We start from the raw sequence: 16,375 nt of genomic DNA on the forward strand, positions 1-16,375 counted from the left end.
TTACTAAGAGTAGACATTATATCAAAGTTTTCTCATAAGACACCAGTGGCTTAACTAACATTTGTATCCAGCCTGAAGACAGTATCTTATTGTTTCAACATACACAAACTTATGCTGTGTTAGTGTAGTGTGTTAAACTCAATGTGTGGTCTAAAAGAGTGAAAAGAAAGCTTTCTCTGGGAGTTCCGAAGAAAATATTTTTTGCAATTCCAGCTGTACTTGAAAAACAAGTTGCTCAGACAGATCTTTGGTTTTCAGTGAGATCTACAGAAAATATTGCAAAAGATTCCTTCTCCCAGCTTGCTTTGGCCCTGGTTTGTTGATAAATCCCTCAGTTCTCTGATTAGGTATCTTGGGGTTTATGCTTGTGGTGAAGCTGAAAGCGTATATGACTGTAATAGTTTCTAGGGCCTATAATGTATCAAACAGATTTCTAGAAAATGCTCTCAAATGCCAGTAATTCTTTGACTTAATAAATGGAAAAAATCTGAAGAGATATAATAGAGCAATTTTCTGCTAACTTGCTAGGCCTCTTGAAATTATTTCCCCTCCTTATAATCTTTTTTTAGATTTACAGGGAACTTGAGTGTAATTTAAATAAGTGCAATTTCAAGAATATTTAGTCTTAAAAGTACTTATCAGTGAGGACTAAATTAATGCCCATCATCCCCTTCACAATTTCTCTGTCTGAGCAGGAGACAGATAGCAGTATAAAAACTTTTATTGTTTTAGAATGCCTGTATTTAGAAAATTAACATTATTTCTTTTTTTTTTTTTAAGAAAGAAGATTTGATAATGCTTTATAAGATACCTCCAAAACAAATGTTATGTCTTGTGAACACTATTTTTATGCTTCTGTATTTACCAGATATAATATTCTTTATGGACAGGGCTATAAAATTTAACTCATCTCTGAAGTCTTACTTAAATATAGTTTGCCTTTACATCTTTTGCATTCAAGCTATGTAAATCTTTTGCATTCAAGTTATGTAAGATTGACATAAAAAAAAAAAAACATCAAGGGAAGGAAAAAGTTTTTTAAACATTAATGCCAACGTTCAAGGGCATGGAGATCTAATACCATAAGTTTGTCAAACTTTGAATATAGTCTTAAATCTTGTTACGGGGTATTTTCTGTATCTGAGGTAAACGGAAAATCCATGTACTGTGACACATTGCCAGCTGTCATTTCAGCTCTTTATTTGATGTTTAATGCTAATGGCATGACTGAGTAATGCAAAGTAAGCAGAGGATCTATCCTTCAGTTTCTGTCTTTAATGAAGTGATTCAGATATGCTTTTAGATTAAATACCAGAAGCCTGATTCTGAACTCTTACTCGTCTCTATAGCTCTTTAATGCTATTGACATGAATGGAATGACTCATGAATTTGATTAATATAAATGAAATCATAATCATGCTCCATCAGTAAAATTAAGACCACGGCAAGTGTAATATTGTAAAACAGACTCTCCCCACACAGATACATCATTGTCATCGGTAAGGAAAGATTTTGCCAGAGAGACAACTGTAGAACAGCTCTGAGCATAAGCCCTCATCTAACATCAAGCAGTCTTCAACAGTTGGTATCACACATGCAGACACACAACAAACACACAGTACTTTCCAGTCAAGCCAGACTAGCAACTCAGAATGCTTACAGAAGCTCTGAATGCAGAAGGGGGGAGGAAAAAAAAAAACGGGAAGGAAAACAAATTCAAAACCCTGCAATAATTTCTAGCCTATAATACAGTATTACTAACATATTAAGAATTAAAAAAAATGTTCTTTAGCTACTTGGTTGAAAAGTAAGATTTGGACCATGGTAGTAGATTTGGAAACTGTGTCATAAGATGACTCCATGAAATTCATGACTGTGATTAAAAGAAAAAAAATCCAACAGAAACACTAAGAGGCATTATTTACTGTAGCAATATTCTCAGACCAATAGCTGCTAATGCAGTAACTGCTGTTTCTGCTCCTAATCAACACAAAGTTGCCATGTACTATCATGCCATCATGGTATTTAAGTGTACTAGGAAAAACCTCTGGCTGGGAAGGGCCAGAAAAACGACCACAAGATAGTATGGGGGAAAAATGTACAGACATACTGAATTAGTTACTGTATCCTGTTCTGAAGTAGAAATAATTTTTGACCACATCTCCAGCAACAGCCAGATTAGGTCCTTCATTTTTTTAACTGTCAAATTTTTTAAAACACATTCATTAATCTAATATCAGCAGCCCTTTCCTGCTGATATAGCTTGCATCTTAAAGATATTTTTGGCAGTAGGTCTTGAGTTATCATACTGATAGTAGATTGTATAGCAGAGATATCACTGATAAATGCTGATAATAATTTGTCACCCTTACTAAAGTCAGAACAGTGTTGAACTCTGATGGACTGAGACCAGCTGTTGTGACAATACCAGCTTTTCACATTGATTCCAGGAGGTTTTGTAGAATTGCAACTTTTTAAGTACTGGTTTTAGAAGCAGCATGTGGGAAGTTAGGACTTATATAGATCTTACAGATTATATGAGCTCCCTTTTAAGTGAGAATATACTTTAGGAGTCATAATTAAATATGGTTCTTTAAAAGAAAGGAAGAAATAGGATTTGTTTTCTGTAGATGAGTTAAGCATTTAGTATTCTTTCTATGAAAATTCCAAGCAAGCAGCAAGTGAACATATTCATTGCTGCAAAACAAAAGTGCAATTTCTGTAAAATGTTTGGAAAGGGCTGCTGCTTTTTTCTTTATATTTTGTGTTAAAATTGTTTACACATTCTATGCAGAGCCAGATTTTTCAACTGGCTGGCACTTTTTGTGATCACCTCTGGAAATAATGCAACCAAATCAGAATTCTCTCCTCACATGAGTATCAGTGTTTTATATCCATTTTGTGCTCACTTTGCAAAGCTATAAATGACTACACAAGGTGCAAGGCAAAGGAAAATCAGACTCAAAGTATACTCTAAATGGATCTGGATGTCACTTCTGCCCTGTTGTTCTTTCTACAAGGTGTGAATGAACCAAAGATTTTTCATCTGCTAAGAGGCTTTTAGAATTGAGGACTGACTGGGCTAACTGCCAATCTGTGTATTAAGAGGCTGACTGTCAATACAAGGAAACAACATGGCAACTTGAAAAAGAAGATAGCAAGAGAATACTACACAATTGTTAGCAATTTTAACATACTAAGTACTTTCATATAACAAATGTCCTTACGCTCACTTTAAAATTTCCTGCCTTTAAAAAATTCTTCTCCTTTTGCTATCCTCATTACTTTTTAAGTTAATTATTAAAATTAAGCTATATGATTTTAAAAATATATTTTATTGTTTTAATTGTGCAGAAGATATGCCTCTTTTTTCGAAAATAAGTTGCTGAAGGGCCTTTCCATTTTATATTTCAAGTGTAAAACTTGCTTGTGTATAGATGAGAAGATGCATAATGTATTGTTTTTACAGGGGAGATTAATTTTTAGCACCCAAGTGTAGATATGTTGTCAATGATCCATCACTACCTAATTGTTACTTAATTAATTCCTTCTTCTACATAATGCAATTTCAATGCACGGAGCTTAACAGAACATTCATGCGCCAGTTCCTCGGTAGCTAACCTTTTAAACCTTTGCGATTTTACTGCTAAATTAGCTGAAGTGGGAAATTAAGGAATATGGAGAAGCTAAGAGAGAGCTCACAGTGGATAAAAGGTGTAATTACTCTGACATGGAACTGAGTGCTTAGCTAGTAAAATTTACTAAGGATCTAGCTCCACCAAGGGACCTGACTTTCTTAATAGAGTTTACATACACACAGAGCAACTTATCATTAATAGAAATGCCTCATCATTAATATAAATGACATGCTGGCTGGGTTGGAAAGGCAATTTGTTCCTCACTCTGAAAAATACAATACATATTTGTATTGGCTATAATTTAAATCATAATGTTTCTCAGCAGAGCTTTATCATACATATATGTATGATTTAGGTAACTCAGATAAAATATACTGGTATGATTTTCAGCACTGACTTATGAGCAATGTGTTTTCACTCATACCATTATATTCAGGTAAAAAGAAATATATATATATATATATATATATATGTTATATATATATACATGTATACACATATAAATATACATATATATATATATGTTACATATTTGTAACATACTTGAGAATTTACTTTTTTTTAGACTGAAGATCAGCTGGAAATATCCTGAGGCCATGGTCTAGTGGTCTGAGCTTGGGAACTGGGAGCCAGAAACTCCTGAGCTCTAATCCTGGCTCTGACAATAACTCCCTCTGTGGCCTTGGGTAAGTCACTGAACCTCTCTGCCTCAGTTTCCCCAGCAGCTGAAGTAAGATTAATAATTCTTAGCTCCATAGGTCAGTAAATTTGGGAGTCCTGACTTAACATTTTTAGAGGTTTCTCAATTCAGATTAATTTAGAAATAAAAATACTCTTATGTATAAATGTCCTTATTGGTAATATTCCTGATGTCAGGTATTCACATAACACCGGTATTCCTGTATTTAGCCTCACCTACATTCCAGCTCTGAGTCTTTCTAAATGTGCATTTCACATCTCCAGAGCTCAGCTGATTTCATTTGGTTAAGCTGGTTTTGGAAGTATTTTGACATCCTGCCAGTTCTAGTTCTGTGTCATTCCAGAATACAATGCCTACCAAAACAAGCTTTCAGGCAGTACCAGATTAGAGAAGTGAAATGGTGCATGCATGCCATGCCAAATTAATTTTCACCCTTGCCCTTTGTCAGAGGTGGTCAACTGATGAAACAGATACAATAATACCAATTCTTTACACATCATAACCGTGTGCTTCAGTATCCACTCTATAGATCTGTCAGCAATTCATCTGCTAAGCTCCTTCACAGTCGGAATTGTAACAGGACCACTATGTGTGGACCAAGATTACAGACGACACTTTTCAGCAAGCTGGTTTATCCCTTCACTCCAATCCAAGTATTAGCTTTTAGAAACAAGAAGGAAATTGGGATCCTGAATTTTTCATTGTTTATAGTCAACTGTTGAATCAGGATCTTTGGCCGTATTTAACCTATGGGACTATCTTTGCTTCAAAGCCCATGAGCTTACACAATTTGAATCCCTATGTCTTCTCTGTCTTTTATTTTTCTGTGTGTCCCTCTTCATGATGGCATGCCTGCCACTGTCTTGTGAGAGATCTTAACAGCAGAAGAAAGGGCACTCACAAATACACTTCTGTGGTGAAATAGATCATTAAGTCTTTTGGGTCAAGCTCAGATATACTCACTCTTAATTTCTAGTTGGTTGGCTAGAAATCTGGTTTAAGAAAACCTCTATCTTTATTTCCACAAACAATCATTTGCATTCTTAAGTCCTTCTGACAGCCAGTTTTGTGAGCTCTGAGACCGTTGCTTCACCAAGCATTATGCATCACAAAGTCCTTTAAAACTAACTCAGCTCTCAGTAGTATGCTTCTGAAATTGATATTTGATTAAGATTTTCCGAGACCACACCACATAACTGGAAGTTAGCCTGAAATAACTTTTGTATGTTAAAACATTGATGTGTTTTACTTTTCATATATACACACCAAACTGAGAAAGGGTAGAACATGAACACTTTCTGCAGAATGACATGTGCAGATCTTGTTGAGATCAAAAAGTCATGATATATGCATCTGTGGCTGTACATATGAACTGGCAGAACTAGGTTACGTTTAATTAGCATCTCATTCTAATGTAACAGCATATCTATAGAATCAGTCCTAGTCATTGTACAGTGCTTTAACTGAGCCTTTTAATAGTTTTGTATCAATTTGATGTTCTTCTCAGTAGTACTAACATAAATTATGAGAGAAAATACCAGCTCTTTGTATGTTGTAACCATGGGTTTCAATGGTCACTCTATAGATGTGTGCTACAAGGCCCAGATTCAACCGATTTATTTCCATGGCTTACAAGATATTTTAATGCTTTGAGCAGTTTCTGTTACTCTCATTGTTTACAAAAGGTATCTTAATCTGCAAATTGTCATCATTGACAGCGTTGGTAATAGATTATCTTCTCTTAATTTCCAAGAAAGGTAGTATGGGAATTGGATGTCGTAATTCTCAGAAAAGTTAAAAATCATGTTTCTAATTCTTGTTTTAGAAAAGAATAGTCCCTTTAGACAATTTACAAGCAGAGTGGTAGGATGGCCTTTGTGGACCCATGTCTTAAGGACTACATTCACAGAGAAATCTAAATAGAAATAAAATCCTCATGAAGCTAAAGCATCTCATGAAGGGACTGTACTATTCCTTCAAACTACACAGGTTTTCTTGCATGTTAGTAATGCTTCATCTAGTACAGTCTTTTCAAAGCCGTGCACTTCTTTGTCATACCAATGTGTTGAAACCTGCACATTCTATTTTCTGTTATCCTTATCAAAATACACTTCTTCACGTCAAATAAGTAATCTTCAAGTCCTAAGCCAAAATGCTAGAAAAGATTTTGTGGTTTTTGTAGACTTTAGATTGAAAGGAGCTGTCAGATACTTAAAGAACCACCTTAAAGAGATTTGCCACCTGCCTCTGTCATGAATTCTGAATACGGGTTCTATTGATATTCACTGATCCACACTGCTTGAAAAGAGATCAAAATTTACACCAAAAATATCTTGTAGTAAAATGGCATGCAAAGCGAAATCATAATTTGTGAACATCTCAAATAAATCCTTGGAAGAAATTAGGTAAATTCAAGTTTTTTTCTTCACTTTTAGAATATGTATTTTCAGATTATCATGAATTATAATATACTAATTTCTTTTGTCTTTTTAAAGTTACAGAAAATATGAATGCTCATTTCTGCATGGGCTGTTTCAAAGACATTGCAATTACTGTGCAAAAAAAAAAACCAGAATTTTTAGATAGATAAAAATTCTAGACATATATTTTCTTTCAGGTTTCCTATTACTTAACTCATATTCATACTAGGTGTTCTAGCTTCAGTCCAATTTTACTATGCTAACTTAGACACAGGCCAGGTTTAGATTCAGTGGGGTAAATCTACTTTCTGATTAATGCTTATGAACTTTGGCTTTTCTTTGTTATATAGATTAATCTATATTTGAAAACAGTTACTGCACTGTAAAATGTGCTAAATTTTGATCTGTTTGAGGTCTGAGCTGTCAGTTTCAGTAAGTAAACAAAAGCTGTTTCTACCCAAAGCAATAATAATAATTTTCAATCATCTATTTAATGGGTTTGAGGAATAAATTATGTTTTCAGTAAAAACACCAAGCAAAACCTTTGGGTTTTTTTTTTGTATACTTTGAAACCAGAAGTCTGAAATGCAAATAAAACCACATCTGGCAAGTTCATTGACTACTGTATCATAGTATGAACACATACAATAAATTGTGAATGTCTAAGAATATTCAAGTATTCAAAGGCTTTAAAAGCTGCATTTTAAGTAATGTCTGAATTGTTAAATTTGTCCTGATAAACAGAAATACTTTCATTTAAAATTCTTCCTAAATTGAATAATTTTCCAGGACATGAGTAAAAATTATGTTTTTATATGGGGTTAGTATTCTCTTTCATCTTCCCAAAAACAAAAAATAGCCTAAATTTAAAAATGCAAGGCTCAGGTCACAGAAAATTCACACCTAGTGAATTTTCAAGTATTGATAGTTCAAGTATATGCCTGGAAAATTTGCAGGCCCATCAAATAGTGTATGTGAAGATCCTGATACTAGATTTTTTTATTACTGTTTAACACCCTGGTCATCATTTGCATTTAAATAGACCTTTCCAAATACTGAAATATCATGGTAACTGGTCTAAGAAATAAGCATGTTAAGAATTTGTACTGAGATGGACTAAAAGCATCAGATAAGCCAAATTCCTATTAGTAATGGTAATATTTGGGCTTTCTGTGTTATGACAATTCTTAGCAAAACAGACATTATAAATGTGATTTCGTTTCCTCAATTTATCATTTTAGTGCATTCAGGTACTTAAGGGTATTGATGGCATCTTGCACAGAGTGAGCATCTGTAACATAGAACCTACAGACCAGTGCCCTTCTGGGGTGACAGCTGGAAGTCAGACAGAAGGTGCTCATTCACTTATTGTCTGTGTTAAGCAACTAAATCTCATTCCTCATCTGCTAGATCAGATAATTTAAGACAGTTTTGTCTGCTTCTACCATATATGCTTCATGATAGATTGATATTATCTGAAGGTACTGATTTCTTGCATGAATATGGGAAAAAAATCAATTTTCATTTAATAAATGACTGCAAAGAGAGACTGAGGAAACAAACCTGGAGATTACTTATGAAATTTCTTGAACTAAGTAGCACAATACACTGTAAGAAGGGATTCAATAGATGCTGAGTGCTATATGGTTGAACTGAAGGGGACTACAAGATACATTGTGCATATGGAAGAAAAATAGATTTGATAATGCAAACAAGGAAGAAAGCTGGAAAGACTAAATGCAGAACTGGCTATATAGTTTAAAACATTTTTTTTTTGTGGGCATGTAATATAAACTTATGAAGGCTGGAAACTGGTATGTCGTATCAACACTAAGAATTTAAAATTCTAAAATTCTTACACACCCATTTTGCACTTGTGTTCATGACACAAGTGTTAGAAGCTGAAGTTTTTGCACATGTATATCCATTTTCGTGCGTTTCCATTTTTAAGAATAGCCACAAAGATTTCTGTTAAATCATGCAAAGCAAGCTAGAATTCTCGGACTGAAAAAAAACAAGCAGTGAATAAAGAAAATGAAAAAGGTGTTTTAGCTCAGGGATTTTTATAATAACATTTGACACATTATTTCTTAAAACCATACTTGAAAATTAATTCAGAAAGGCCTGTCATATTGGAAACTGTCCTTTCAACAAGATACTGATGAAGGACCTGTGAACAGTGCATAATAACACTTAACATGAGTGTATTGATCTAGGTCGAGGTGGCCCAGGAAGTGACAGACTTGTGAAAAGTCTAACAGTATTTTATTAAGAAAGGTTTCAAAAGCATAAAAGGTATTAAGCTGTAAAGTGTTATTGAAAATCTGTGAAAGGTAGACACATACCAGACATTTCTGGTTTTCAGTATTCCCCTGCTATGTTTTCATTAACCATTTGGAATAGAAATACTCAGCAACATTATGTCTGCACATAAGTTTCTTTGCCTTGGGGGCAAAGAAATAAGAAAGAAATAAGGATAAAGTTGCCAGTTTTTTGTTGTAGTTAGCTCCTGCCCATTAGGTTTTGTTTTCAGCTACTCCTCCTGGCCACTTGCATATGAGCATGCAGGGGTATGCAGAATGACAATTCAGTTTACATTGTCATAGGAAAGTGACGGCCCAAAGCTCAGGCTGTTTTTCATTAGATCTTAGCGACCTCATTACATGAACAAGAAAAGAGGTTGGAAGTGAACAGAACTGGCTGATCCTTGATCCAAATAAAGCCAGGCAAGGGTAGGACAGTAAAATCAATCAGCCACATATACAATAAGACCTTTTCTTTCAATTGATACTGCAGCTTTATGGTACTCTAAACCAGCCTAAATCCAGACTGTCCCATTCCTATTCTCCCACCTCACTCTGTCTGTATATGTCTGACTTCTGTTTTTGTCAGGCACTAAGTGCTTATGGAAGTGTCTGGGATGCCAAAATAGGCATCACTTTTTGCCATCACTTTACTTTTCAGCTACATCAGCTTCTGACTGCAATACTGCAGATTAAATTATTCTAGGCCAAAATCTGTGGAGTCTGTCTGTTTTTATTACACATTTCCAATGCCTTTGGGCCATCAGCAATTGCTGATGGATACCTAGTTAGCTTTTTTCAGCCAACGCTGCTATTCTTCCCAATGCGCCCTTACCGAAGAGTTCCAAAGTTGCCTCTGAAGTAAAGACCAAGTGCATTAAATTCATCACTCATGTGAAATACACCAGTGTACCCCTACATGAAGGGGATACGATGTTTTAAAGTTCATGTCCTAATCTGTGGAGGATGTTATACTTTTCTGGACCAGGGCTTTTAAAGGTGGCATCTCTATTTTTTAATACATTTACTTTTTTTTTTTTTAATTTATTTTCTCTTTTATTATTTTCCTTTTTCTCCACAAAGTCCTGAGAATTTTCCCGCACAGAACAGATCTTAGAATTGTTCTAGCCACAAAAGAATGAGACATTTTGTGCAAAGACTGATACTTATTTCTTATAATAGTAGAGGTAGCATGGGAAAGATGAGGTACAAGCCAATTACTGTATTTTTCACAAGGACATGAGCACAAGGACATGTGGCCAACTTTGCTATCCAGCTAGAACAGTGGATACCTATCCAGACCTCCACCAGGACACTGAAATTTCTGTCCCAAGTGGCTTTGCAGTCAGATTAGGTATCTCCAGAAGAATTTAAAATCTCTTCAAACTGTTTTTTTTATCCCATGGCAGTATAAAAATGTATCTATGTTTCATGGAGAGAGGTCTGTATCCTCAGTTCTTTCCCCTGATGAGTGTCAACTTTTGAGCTTGAACAATATGTTCTCAATTCTCCATGCAACTTCAGACTTGCAGCACAGTGCTTTAGTTTTTGAAAAGGAGCTGATAAAATATTCCAATTTGAGATATTTGCCTGGTGATCATGGCAATTTCCTGGAATGCAGGAATGGGAGATTCAATCACCCTTGCCATAAATAAGTCAAGATGCATCCCAGATGACTGACCTACTAGACTGAAATGCAAATGATGGATTGTCCTATTGTCATCATCGTTTCTTGACGTACTACCATATCTTCCCTGACTGATCCTGGTGGTTTAGCCAGACTTCATATTCTTGTCTGCCTAAATCTGGAAAATAGTAGAAGGGCCTCAGCTTAGAATGTGAATGAACATTTTTGTATTTAATACTACCTTCAGAGAGATCTAATAAACATTAATTCTAAAAGACATGCAAATTAAAAGAATTGAACTTGGAAGATTTAGATATTTATCACTTAACCTTTTAGGTGGCTTGCCTTTTCCTTTCATGTTACTTGCTAAGTGATCAATGCAGAATTTTATACTGACTTTAGAAATCTTTTCATAGTAAGTTTCTATTTGTAGAAAAATAAGAACTTGGAACCATTAGGGAATCTGAACAGAGGCTGTGGATATCTTGGCCATTGCAGGCAATCTGGAGGATCAGATTTGTCCATATAATGCTGCAGTAAACATGTTCAGTGGAGGCTGGGGGAGCGATGAAAAATGTGTTTGAGGGAGGAAGCTTCCAAACATTTAAGTTGGATGCCTAGCTTTGTTTTCATAGTCACATTTTATGTTTTTATTTTTAAATCAAATCATCCCATTACTCTCATTCCAGAAGAGAATTTGACACAGAGAGCAGCACTGTTTTTGCCTCTATTTTATTAAGTGCATACTTGCATTTAATCATCTGATTTTCAGTAGGCTTTGTTATGTTAAATATCATACCTTTCATCTTTGTTTTTCCTTTTTGAACTGCTGTTTTCTCTTTCGTCTTATTCTTGATGTAGCTAACTACTGAAATCAATGGTATGACTTGAAGAATAAATGTGTGTTTATATAATAATATTAGATAGAAGGTCGTGTAATTGCAGTGTGAATGCTTTCTCAAATGTCTGTGTTTCATCAGAAATCTCTTAGTCCTTCTTAATAAATGATAAAAAATATATGACCACTGGCAGATGTTTAAAATCAAATCAAGAATTCTTTGGTAGCATACTGTATACATGCAGCTGTTCTGCTCAAGGAAGTTTGAAAATGTCTCTACCTGCACTGTTGAAATAGTCACACTGTTCTCATTGGGCTGTCATCAGGCTCTTATGAGACGATCTATATACTTAATAATGTAGAAATCAACTCCCATTCTATCCCCTAGAAATAATATTTTATTTTTCTTTTAAGAACATCAAAATTGAACTGGGTCAAAACATCCTCTTATGGTGTGTTTTGTGCCAAGCTTTTATTTGTTTTTGATTCAACATATGAAAATAAAACTCTAACACTAACAAAGGAATAGTTGTCTTTTTAATGGTGAACTTGAAGGAAATAAAGGGTACTAGCAAAATGACATTCTCTGCAATATAAACATTTTAATGAAAGCCAGAAATGCATGATTTTATAATACATTTTTATTTTAAATGTTTCAAATTAATGAACTTTAAAATGAAACAAATTTTGAAGCATCTCCCAAAGTGTTGCAGATGTTGTTGACAAAGCAGTCTGTATTTGAGTACTATTCCTGTTGAACGATACAGTACTGAGCGTATTTGTTAGCTCTTCACAAAATTATTGAAGTAAGGGGAATTTGCATAGACATAACACAATTTTTTTAAAGGAAAACAAAAAATATCATGCACAAAACATCTGCCATATAAATGTCTGTATGCATGCAGACTTCCGCCATGAAGCTGAACATTGCGTAAAAATTTGGCACCATTGCTTAGAAGAATATTGTAGCTAGGTTGTAAAGAGTGAAATATCTGTACAGCAGGGTTTATATGGCTTTTCAAGGAAATCTTCATTACAGTATTATTCAGTTTAACCAAAATCTGAAGACAACAGGAAAATAAAAAACAAACAAACAAACAAAAAGAAAACAAAAAACCAAACAAAACACCAAACAAAAACCTCTGAACAACTAACAAACAAACAAATATGAAACAACAACAGAAAGAAAAAAAAAAAAAAAACCCACACAAAAAAACCCCAACAGAGCCACACTTATTTGCTTGCCAGGGATATTAAGGATAACAGAAGGGCTTCTATAGATTTGTTGTAAGTAAGAGAAAGACTGGGGATAAATGTGGGCCCTCTCCAGAAGGAAAAGAGAGACCTTACTACCCTGGAATAAGAAAGTGCTGAGTTTCTCAATGATTTCTATGCCTCAGTCTTCAACAGCAAGTGCTTCAGTCATGCCACACAATTTGAAAAAGGCAAATGCAGGGACTGTGAGAATGAAGGCCCTCTGTAGGGGAGGGTCAGGTTCAATACCATCTAAGGAACCTGAATGTGCACAAGTCCATGGGACCTGATGACATTTGTCCATGTGTCCTGAGGGACATGGCAGACAAAGCTGTTAAGCTACTATCCGTCGATGTTGAAAAAATTGACAGTCAGGTGAAGTTCATAATGACTAAAAAAGGGAAGTATAAGCCCCATATTTAAAATGGGAAAAGCAGAAGACCTGGGGAACTACAGAGCAGTCAGTCTCACCTCTGTGCCAGGCAAGATCATGGAGCAGATTTCTCCTGGAAACTGCTGAGGCACATGGAAGACAAAGAGGTGATTGGTAAGAGCCAACGTGGCTTTACAAAGGGGAAATCATGCCTGCCAAACCTGGTGACCTTCTATGACAGGGCTACAGCACTGGGGGATAGGGGCAGAACAAATGACATCTTCTCCCTGGACTTATGCAAAGGCCTTGACACTGTGCCATGTGACATCCTTGTCTCCAAACTGGAGAGACGTGGATTTGATGGATGGACCATGCAGTGGATAAAGAACTGGCTGGAGGGCTGCACACAGAGACTTGTGGCCAGGGGCTCATTGTCCACGTGTCGAGTGGTGCCCTCAGGGGTCACTACTGCAGCTGATGCTGTTCAGCATCTTTGCTGGTGATGTGGATGGTGGGATCAAGTGCACCCTCAGCAAATTTGCTGCTGACACCAAACTCTGTGGGGCAGTCAACACACTGGAGGGAGGGGATAATGCCATCCAGAGGGACCTGGAGAGGCTTGAGAAGTGGGCCTGTGTAAATGTCATGAAAGTCAACAAAACAAACTGCAAGGTCCTACACCTGGGTCGTGGCAATCCTAGGCACAAACACAGTCTGGGTGAAGGAGTGATTGGGAGAAGGCCTGCAGAGAAAGAATTGGGGGTGTTGGTTGATGAGAAACTCAACATGCGGCAGCAATGTGCACTTGCAGCCCAGAAATTCAACCTGGTCTGCATCAAAAGAAGCATGGCCAGCAGGTCTAAGGAGGTGATTGTCCCTCTGTGTTCTGCTCCTATGAGACCCCAGTTGAATTACTGCATGAAGCTCTGGTGTCCCCAACATAAGGACTGTTGTAGCAAGTCCAGAGGAGAGGCACAAAACTGATTAGAGGACTGAAGCATCTCTCTTAAAAAGACAGGCTGAGAAAGCTGAGGCTGTTCAGGCTGGAGAAGGCTTCATGCAGACTTCATAGAATCTGTCCAGTATTAGAAAGGGGCCTGCCAGGAAACTGGAAAGGGACTGTACATCAGGAACTGTAGTGACAGGAAAAAGAGTAAGTGGGTACAAACTGAAAGACAGGAGATTTAGGTTAGATATTTGGAAGAAATTTTTTACTGTGAGGGTTTTTAGACACTGGAGCAGGTTGCCCAGGGAGGTTGAGGATGCCCCAGCCCTGGCAGTGTTCAAGGCCAGAATGATAAGGCCTTGATCAGCATGGTCTAGTGGGAGGGGTCCCTCCACACGGCAGGGGTGGTTGGGATTAGTTGATCCTTAAGGTCCATTTCAACCCATTAGCAGTCTAATTCTATTGCCCACAGACTGAAAAGCTAATAGTTTGAGAAGAGACTAGTAAGCCTCATGATCAAAAACCAAGTGCTAAGGAATAAAGTTAGTGTGTTACTGCTGGTGTTTTCCGACAGATTTTTATTGATTGATTTTGTAAATATCACATGTTTTTACAATCTGAGGTTGTTACAGCTTTGCAAGCAAAATGGTACACTGGAAAAATATGACAGATCTCACAAGAGTTCTATAAATAATTCAGCAACTCCTATTTTTGGGGTCTCTTTTTCCTTTTTTTTTTTTACTTAGTTTTGTTTTTAATGAGGCCTTGTATCAGGCACATCTCTACTCACAAATCATGTATATGTTGTGAAAACTTTTCTAGTATCAACAAGACTGAAGACATACTGACCTGTATGCATTACAACATCAAGTATGAATTCTTGATTCAAATTATCAGCATACTGTATTGATAAAATTGCATTGAATTCTCTGTCCATTAGTTCAAGAACAGTCCACTAATTCATATTCAGAGAGAAGATTTTTCCCAAATAAACTTTCTCCTTTCCTTTTCAGTGATAGTCTTGTTCCTACTTACAAATGCAGGGGTAGACAATCATTTTGACAGGAATGATAAAATCATAGACATATTTTCACTGGAACAGACCTTTCAGATCATTGAGTCTATTATCATAACACTGCCAAATTCACCACTAAACCATGTCCCTAAGTGCCACATTTACACATATTTTAAATGCCTCTGGGGCTGGTGATTCTACCACTTCCCTGGGTAGTCTCTTCCAATGCTTGACAGCCCTTTTGGTGAAGAAGTTTTACTTAACATTCAATCTAACACACACACACCGCTACCATCCAGCCCCTTCAGTGGAACTTGAGGTCATTTTCTCTTATCCTATGGCTTGTCAAAAGAGACCAACACCATCTGGATACCATCTCCTTTCAGATAGTTGCAAGGTCTGAGATAAGGTCTTTTCTCAGCCCCCTTTTCTCCAGGCTAGTACAGATCTTTGTCTCTAACCATGTATTTCTGTGCAGAAGGGCACCTGCAAGGCTCAGGATTAGCCAGCTTCCACTTCTCACAGCTGGCTCTGGCCTGCAGTGTGATCCAGCCCTAGAAGACTTGACCCTTATGTGTGGTCTGTGCTTTCAGGGAAGCCAGCAATTGAAGCAGAAGTGATTTGAATGACTTTTCCTCAGCAGGGTGAAATTTTCCTGTTTTCTTTTTCCATGATAGTAGGACTGAAGCCCCATTCATTTACCTTATTTGCTGATGGTGGTGGGTTTTTTTCTGAGTCTTGTTAAACATAGAAAATCAGAATTTATTGAGCTGGATTTGATAATATTCTGTTGACCAAGACTACATATGTATATTTCATCGTACTGCACCCTATTATAAGTTATTGTATAATGTAAGAAAAATCTAGGATTTTCACTGCTAGTATATAATGGCAGAAACAATTAAATTGCAGATGTCATGGGTGAAGTTTTTTGTTCATAGAGTGTGTGTAAAGTTCTATTGCTGTGAATAATGAAACACTTTAAAAGATCTTTAACCTTTTCAATAAATGAACAACATCCATAAAAATAAAGCTGAGTTTTGTAAAAGCCCATAAGATAGAGATACTATTTCTCACAAGTTATTTCCAAGTGAGTTCTTCTTAAGGGGCCTAATATAAGTGCAGAAAGAAACTAATAGGTTGTATTTCTTAAATCTCTGATACTATCTGGAACAATATCCTTTAAAAATGGTGTTCCATTACGAGACAATAAAAAGATGAAAGAATAAGATAACTGCACTAAAGATTATTAACCCCGTAA

At 36.2% G+C, this 16,375-nt stretch overlaps 1 protein-coding gene across 12 annotated transcripts in view; it reads left to right on the forward strand.

The window, feature by feature from the left end:
* TAFA5 (TAFA chemokine like family member 5) overlaps positions 1-16,375 on the forward strand; it is a 472,577-nt gene that overhangs the window by 327,643 nt on the left and 128,559 nt on the right. For 2 of the 12 annotated variants that reach the window (XR_010998987.1, XR_010998988.1), the window contains exon 5: positions 4,204-4,324. The exons of the other annotated variants lie outside the window; for them this stretch is intronic. The gene's annotated coding sequence lies outside the window, so the exon portion shown is untranslated. The remainder of the gene's footprint in view (positions 1-4,203; positions 4,325-16,375) is intronic. 12 annotated transcript variants of the gene reach the window in all.

Source organism: Anomalospiza imberbis, chromosome 5 (genome assembly GCF_031753505.1).
Source record: "Anomalospiza imberbis isolate Cuckoo-Finch-1a 21T00152 chromosome 5, ASM3175350v1, whole genome shotgun sequence".
Lineage (NCBI taxonomy): Eukaryota > Metazoa > Chordata > Aves > Passeriformes > Viduidae > Anomalospiza > Anomalospiza imberbis.